The sequence below is a fragment of the Prionailurus bengalensis genome, chromosome X, assembly GCF_016509475.1.
Source record: "Prionailurus bengalensis isolate Pbe53 chromosome X, Fcat_Pben_1.1_paternal_pri, whole genome shotgun sequence".
NCBI classification, from domain to species: domain Eukaryota; kingdom Metazoa; phylum Chordata; class Mammalia; order Carnivora; family Felidae; genus Prionailurus; species Prionailurus bengalensis.
Window position 1 is genome coordinate 39,407,333 of NC_057361.1, and position 8,727 is coordinate 39,416,059.

The following is an 8,727-nucleotide window of genomic DNA, read 5'->3' on the forward strand; positions in this document are numbered from 1 at the left end:
TCTTGATCTTGGCGTCGTGAGTTTGAGTCCCACGTTGGGTGTGGAGATCACGTAAAAAGAAAATCTTTGGAAAAAAGCGTCAGTGCCTTAAAGCTATCTGCTCATATCTGAGTCTCTGCACAGCATTCTCAAATACAGCATTCAAGTCACAGTCGTGGTAATGTCACCCGTGTTTCCGATTGTGTCCTGTTACAAGGAGAACATGTTCTTATTGAACTTATGCAAAGGAGTATATTGCCATGAAACTAAGAATACTCGATAAGAATTTCATAATTCGGGAGGAGTGAGGCAGGGAGAAAAAGATAAATATGTCAGTTCTGTTTACAAAGTCATAACTTACCAAGTTGCTGCAAGTTATAGGTAGCTTAAGAGAGGTTTCCTCAAATCTGGACAAACAAAACCTCAAATAATGAGCAGTGGTACAAACAAAAAGTCATAAAAATTATAATCATCCCCATCTGTTCACTCAGCTCCGTACAATTGATTCCTGTTGATCTCAGCAATTTTATGAATCCATCAGTGTTTCCATCAGAGTTCTGTGAGTTCTCACCTAGGTCAACAGTGGGATCTGAAAGTTATCAGAAACCTGTACTTGGCAGAGTTCTTTCCAAGGAATCTCTTTTTTTTTTTTTTTTTTTTAATTTTTTTTTTTCAACGTTTATTTATTTTTGGGACAGAGAGAGACAGAGCATGAACGGGGGAGAGGCAGAGAGAGAGGGAGACACAGAATCGGAAACAGGCTCCAGGCTCTGAGCCATCAGCCCAGAGCCCGACGCGGGGCTCGAACTCATGGACGGGGAGATCGTGACCTGGCTGAAGCCGGACGCTTAACCGACTGCGCCACCCAGGCGCCCCCCAAGGAATCTCTTTGAAGATGAAGCACTTTTACAGAAGCATCAGAGTAAAAACAGTAACTATCTGTAAATAACAAAAGCCTTAAAAGTGGCTATGGTGAAAGTTTGGTCTTTTCTGTAACATACAACATTTTAAGATACTAGCTAGAATTGTGGGGCGCCTGGGTGGCTCAGTCAGTTAAGCATCCAACTCTTGATTTCGGCTCACGGTTTGTGAGTTCGAGCCCCACATTCGGGCTCTCTGCTGACAGTGCGGAGCCTGCTTGGGATTGCCTCTCTGCATTTCTCTCTGTCTCTTTCAAAATAAATTAAAAAACTTAAAAAAAAAAAAAAAACCCTAGAAATGCAACATGACATGATAGAGGGACTCACTAGATTTTTAGGAATTTCATACAATTTCTAGAAACAACTACATTAAGAACATCATCATGCTTTTTATGTAACTTAACATAACAAATAAGCATAATTAGTTTAATATCTCCCTTTTTATAAAGCAGGAGCACAAATTCTTTTGCCGTATCCCAGGAACCCTCTGGAAAATCCCAAAGTCAAGGTCAAAACACTTCACTTAGAATTTGATTTGGGGAAATTTGTCAAAAACATCAAAAGGCTAGGTCATTTGACTAAAAAGGATCACAGATCATGATGAAACAATGCTTAGTTATCTACTGAGCCAAAGTGACAATAAACAATTTCAAAGGCAAAATAGAAGGTTACATAGTTTTGAAAAAAAACTTAGTTCGTTGAGTATTAAGAAGACTCGGTTTTCTTAAGTAATCAAAGACCCAAAGATAAAGGCATCATGAAGTACAGCAAATTATTTTGCTTTCTAGGCAGGTTACCTAAAAGGTAAAGAAAAACCCTTAGCAATCTCTTACCAAGAGCAGACCAACAGTCCAAGAAAACTTGACTTCACAAGATTCTCTCTCCGTCAGTTCCCAAATTTCTATATCTATTTAGTTTGTCCTTTATTCTCCTCTTTCTCATTCTGAAATAGTCATTCTACTTTAGGACAAAATTACTTTCTTTTCTCGGAACAAAAATGTATCCCCATTCCTATTACCTTTTCTTACCAAAAACACATCTAATTTCCTTATACACAGTTGTTTCTCTTATATTTCTAGTAGGTTTCTTTAAGAGGTTTTTTTTTTTTTTTTAATGTTTATTCATTTTTAAGAAAGAAAGCATGAGTGCAGGAGGGGCAGAGAAAGAAGGACAGAGGATCTAAAGCAGGCTCTGCATGGATGGCACAGAGCCCGATGCAGGGCTTGAACTCACACACCATGAGATCATGACCTAAGCTGAAGTTGGCTGCTCAACCGACTGAGCCACCCAAGTGCCCCAATATTCATCATTTAACTTAACTTAATACAACTTTAAGGTTTCAAATTACCTAAAAGATTTAGAAGCTATTTTTTTAAAAAAAATTCTTGATGTTTATTTATTTTTGAGAGAGACAGAGACAGAGAGTGAGCAGGGGAGGGGCAGAGAGAAAGGGAGACAGAATCCGGAGCAGGCTCCAATAAAAGTTGTATGGCTGCACTATATTAAATGCTGATAGCTCTGAAGGCATGCCTCTTTTAATTAAACCAACAACCTTAAACTAGCTTTTATTTGCTGACGATTATCCCTGATCACGCGAACTTGAAAAAAACATTTGGGTTAGTTTCTATATTTTTGAGAGTTTTAGGAGTATTTAATTTATATAAGTGGTTCTTTTTCTTTAAGCCAATTTAATAGAGCTCTTTACAAATTGACTTCGGCAATGACATCCAGAGGTAGAAAAATCACATGTCTATAACATACAGATGGATGCAAACAGAGATCTTATAGCTTTCATTTAAAAATGTTAGCCATGAGGGGCTCCTGGGTGGCTCAGTCGGTTGAGCGTCCGACTATGGCTCAGGTCATGATCTCACGGTTCGCGGGTTTGAGCCCCACGTCGGGCTCTGTGCTGACATCTCGGAGCCTGGAGCCTGCTTTGGATTCTGTGTCTCCCTCTCTCTCTGCACCGCCCCCCCCCCCCCCCCACACACACACTCGTGCTCTGTCTCTCAAAAAAAAAAAAAAAAGAAATGGTAAAAAAATTAAAAACAAATAAAAATATTAGGCATGAGACAGGTATGATAACACAGCAGTCACTCATTTATAAAAGGACAGTTGGATCCAAATTGGGTTTCTGACAGATGGAATAAATGAACGCTACCTGAGGTGGCTAAAGTTTTTTACTAATAATTATTAGTAAAAGAAGACTTTGAAGGGTTTTCATTCCCTACTTTCTGAGTAGACTTTTTTTTTTTGTCCTTCTGTTAAGAATTACCGCCCTGAAATTTGCATTTCAGAGAAGTGACTCTGGGTTCCTAGAAAAGACCAGGTAAACCTTTATATCTCCAAGGCACAGAGAAAGGACACAAGTTTCCCCTCAAAGGACTTTTGTTTCTAAGTTCAGATTCTTTTTTTTACAATATCCACAGGCCTTCTGAAATGAATAGGGGAGGCTTGGGGATTGGTAAAAGGGATAGACGAGCTTTGAATTGCTTCTAGAGTTGCCCAGTTGTTCTTGTAAAGACTCCATTTGTAAGACAAGGACATTGTTTTTAATTCCTCAAAGAACTGGCTTGCAACCTGAATGTTATGAAGGGGCTGATCCAAATGCATTATCTTCAATTTGCTCCTTTACATCAACGAGAAGATTTCCAACCAAGATGGGAATCAAAAGATTACTATCTCAGGGGAGAAGGCCTAAAAAGAAACTCATATCAAACCCTGAATATCAGCTTCCAATACAGCCAACTTCTGACCAAAGCTACTTTATAAAACACAAATTTATTTTGTTAGAGAGAGAAAGAGAGAAAGAGAATCTCAAGCAGGTTCCATGCTCAGCTTCGGAGCCCGATTTGGGGCTCGATCCCATGACCCTGGGATCATGACCCGAGTTGAAATCAAGAGGTAGATAGATGTTCAACCAACTCAGTCACCCGGGCGCCCCTGACCAGAACTACTTAAAAAAACAAAAAATCCTTTCAAATATTTTATCAGATTTCAGCTGGGACAAACAGTAGATATCTCTGGTGGCATTAAACAGCCTTCCCCCTCGCCCACCCCCCTTTTGCTTTTAAACCTAAGTCATCCCTATCAGATGTCCCAAAACCAAGACCAATAAGCCTTTTATGGTTTACCCATGGATGCAAGAGGGGTCCCCAAAAAGGGTGCAGAAGGTGCTACCCTCCGAAAGAAATACTCGGATAACTCCCCTGAGAGCTGGCAACAGCAAATAGGGCACATCCCGTGTAACTTGTCTGGCCGTATGTTTGGTGCGCCCAACCTTACAGTTTAAAACCAAAAACATCCATGCCCTGGGCAGTAGAAAGCCACGCTAAGTTCTCAGAACAGAGGATGAGCTAAACAGGAAAGTGATAACTATCCTTGGGAGGGAAAGGGTACCTCCAAACCAAACTTTAATCAGGGTCACAGTCTAAAGAACTAAGAACCGAGTCTTAGAAACGTTTCTCCCTTATGAATCTGAATTTGGAAAGGGAAGGACAATGTGAAATGTTTCCCTTTCTCTCCAGATTGGGTACTATAGACAGAGACCTGACTTTGGTAAGAAGTCTTAACCTTCACTGGCTTCTGCCGGTTTTCCAGAGTTCTTCAGGCTCTGGAGCAGGTAGGGTATCTCAGCAGGACCCATCTGGATCGCCAAAAGTGTACGGGGGGAGGAATAATTTTTCTCTAGCCTTCTAGGTTCTTGAGTGAGACCCACCCTCCCCCCATAATAAAATGATGCAGGCTGACTGGATCCGAGGACCCAGAGCGTCCTTGGCTTCGTGAAGGATGGGAAGCAACCCCAAACCGAGAGGAAGTGAGAGAAGAGTTTATTGAAAACGGACAGAGGGAGCATAGATACAGCCAGAGCGTGTCTGGAAGAGGAGAGGACAGGAGAGGAAAGGAGGGAAGGGCAGGGGAGGGGAGGGGAAAGGGAAGAGACAGGAAGGGAGCCCTCTCTTCGCTTGGGGCCTGACATTTTTATTGAGTATGGTGGTCTGGCCTGCGTGTCTTCTCAGTAATGCAGAAACGAAGAAGAGTGTTCAGGTGTCCCCCATAAGTCCCTTATGCCCTGGAACCAGAGGTCTTGATGAGAGGTCTTTGCAAAAAGGTCCCCACCCAATCACTCCTTAGATGACATCTATTGTGCTGGGAGACTCCAAAGAAATCATTAAATCCTCGACCTTTACGACCTTTACGAGAACATTCGTTATCCGTTCTATAAGGTGTTTGTAAGGTGGGGGGGGGGGGGTAGGGAGCAGGAAAAAGAGCGACTATAGCAGTTTCTCACGGGGTCCCTTTGGCTTCCCTGTTTCAAAAAGAGAGATTAATAAGAGAAAAACAAGCAGAAGTTTAATAACATGTATACCTCCTGTATGCGTGGAAGAGACCCAGGAAAGCAGTAATACCCCAAATGGCCCAAACCATGACTTTAAATACCACCTTCAGCAAAAGCCAAAAGCCAGATGTGAGCTGGGGAGGCCAGTCATGCAGGATTATCAGGAAACACACAGTTAACAAGGGTGAGTTTGTCGTGCAGATTTAAGTTAGGTGCCTTTCCCCACCGAGTTTCTTGTGGTCTAAGCGTCACCTTTCCTTCCTGGTATGGGTGGGGGGTGGGGGGAGACATTCTTACAAATGGAGATTTCCTTTACAGATGTACGTTTCCCGTGCGAAAGGGCAAATTTTACTCTGTTTTCAGAGAGTCCCCTGTGTGTGCAGCTTCTCAAAAATGATCCTTATGCCAAAGAGGCGTGTTCCAAAATAATTCTCGAACACCAATGAAAGTGGCTGAGGCCGAGGAAGGAACAGAGCGGGTAGATTCCGGGATTAAGACTTCTCATTCCGGGGGCACCTGGGTGGTTCATCTGGGACAGCGTCCGACTCTTGATTTCGGCTCAGGTCACGATCTCGGGGTTGTGGGATCGAGCCCTGCATCGGGCTCTGCGCCGACCGCGAGGAGCCTGCTTGGGATTCTCTCTCCGGCGCCTTCCGCCTCTCCCCCACTCATGCGCTCTGTTTCTCTCTCTCTCAAAATAAAGAAACAAAACATCAAAGAAAAAAAGATTTCTTCTTCAGCACACCTTTTTATATTATTTTTATTTTCAACCCTCTTAAATGTATTGCCTAAGCAAAAACTCCAAATCTTGTCACATTCTTAAGTTACTGACAGCAAGGGACCCATCAATAAGGTAGAAACCTACATATGGGGGGGTGGAGGCACAAAGTAGACATGAGTAGCAACTGACCCACTCCCCAGTTAATGAGCTATTTCTGCAAGTTCAGCTTGGGTGAAGAATAATTTAGCTACTTAATTTATCCATTCAACAATGTGTATTAAGTTTTTCCTTTATGCAAAGGACAGGAATGTCAAATGATACTGATGATTTTTACCTCTGATGTGTATTTGAAAATAATGATTCCTTTTTATTAACATTTATTTATTGATTTTTGAGAGAGAGAGATGGACAGTGCGTGTATGCATGCATGTGTGAGTGGAGGAGGGGCAGAGAGAGAGGGAGAGAGAGAATTCCAAGCAGGCTCCGTGTCATCAGCACAGAGCCCTCCTCGGGGCTCGAACCCACCAACCATGAGATCATGACCTGAGCCGAAATCAAGAGTCAGATCCTTAACAGACTGAGCCACCCAGGTGCCCCAAAATAATGATTCTTGTAAACAGCACCAGCATTGTTAAAAGTATTACCATGCTCTTTTTCAAGTTGTAGTGTTCTGGGCTAGAAAATAAAACAACCTTCACAGGAAGAGAACAGTGACTGAAGAGAGCCGATTGCCCAAGGAAACAAATGAAATACAAAACAAAGCTGAATTTCTCTGGTTCTGTCAGGAGTAGATATCATTGCTGGAGAAATGAAATTTGCACTGCCTCATACCTTCTTCCGAAACGTAGAGATCTAATGGCCCAGGCCCAGAAAACGTTCCTGTAACCAGTAAACCCCAGAGGAAGAGAGAAATCATTCATTTCTCCAAGAAAGACACTGAAGGAATAACACAAGGTTAGTAATTGTCACTCAATAATTTGAAAAAAGGGGAAAAAAAACCCAGTTCTCAGATCAATAAACCCATTACTAATTAAAAGTATACAGGAAACACAATTGTTTAGGTGAGTCAGAGATGGTGAGGGAAATAACCCTCCATCAGATACAAATGCTTAGAGTCACAGACAAAATTCACTGCAGCATCTGGCTTATCAGGGGCTATCCAAAGTTTGTTCGTGATTCCCAGGAAAACTCCTTCTGTGGCTTTATCTTTTCCGGCTAGTTTTTCTACAACTCAACACACATGGTCAGTGCAGTCAGCCCTGAGTTATGTCAGGACACGGGAAGGCCGCCAACGGCCCCATCCCCCAATGTATATCTTCCTACCCATACGCAGATTTCACAATTACGTTTCTCACTCCAGAATATCTAGCGCGTTCTGACAGTTCGTGGAACGGTGACAATTGAGGCTGCTTTGAGAGTAGATTTCTGTAGGAAAATATTTTTTAATGTTTATTTTTTTGAGAGAGAGAGAGAGAGAGTGCACAAGCATGGGAGGGGCAGAGAGAGAGGGAGACACAGAATCCAAACCAGGCTCCAGGCTCCGGTGGGTTCGGGGGTCGAACCCATGAACAATGAGATCATGACCTGAGCCGAAGTCGGATGCTTAAGCAACTGAGCCACCCAGGTTCCCAGGGAGTAGATTTCTTGCAAAACTTTTGAGACCCTATATTCAATGGAGAAACCTCCAGAACATCCAGCCACTAAGCACAAACATACAAGACAAAACAAATAAAAAAGACTAGTCTTTCCTGCCCTCTGCTGTGCCATAATCACCTGGGGGTATCTCCAGGGCCAGGTGCTAAATGAGATGTTGCCCCACTCAGGCAGGCGGCCAACTCACTTTTTCTGGATTCAAACCCTTTCCCAAATTGGGGTATGTGTGTGTGTGTGTGTGTGTGTGTGTGTGTGTTTCAGCCATCCTCACTGGCAATTAGAAGGACAAATCTTAAGAAGGAAGTTTGCCCAAAGACTGATAGAACCTCAGGTCTTTTTCACTTCTACATGCATCCGAACATTTCACAAACGGAGGTGGGGGGAGAGGAGGTGGGAGGAGGGAGGTGAGCTGTGCGGGTTTATTCTCACAGTTGAAGAAGTCATCTTGGAGAAAACGTTGATCCCTCCATTCTACAAGGTGCAATTAGCAGAGTTCATATCCACCCTCTCATATTCAATTATTCTAGCACTGGATGAATTTTAAAAACCATTGCAAGCATTAAAAAAAGTCTGACTTAGTGCAATTATGTTTTACTTTCATTTAAGAGAGTAGTCAGCAGCTTGGCTTTTTTTTTTTTTAAAGTAAGCTCTTTGCCCCACGTGGGGCTTGAACTCATGACCCCGAGATCAAGCATCGCCTACCAGCCAGGCGCCCCAAGCAGCTTGTTTTGAACAGATATTCTACTTTAGTGGAGGGGCAGCTTTATAATAAAATGAGAAAGATAAACATATTCATCCACTGATTTAAAAAAGCAATTTGAAAGTTGTTTTAAAGCCACTCTGAAGCAACGTACGGCATTTGAATAACCAGGCGGAGTAATTGTATGGGATTTTTATCTTATCTATGATTTTCTCTATTTTTTTCAAATTTTCTGTGACATAACTTCAAAAAGAATTTTTTTTTCAGTAGGCTCCACACTGACCCCGAGATCAAGAGCCAGATGCTTAACCGATTGAGCCACCCAGGCACCCCTTAAAACATTTTTTTAAGCCAAATTCTACATGCCTATAATTTAATAGTGATTGCTTCAGAGAACAGCAGTCCCCCAAGTCCA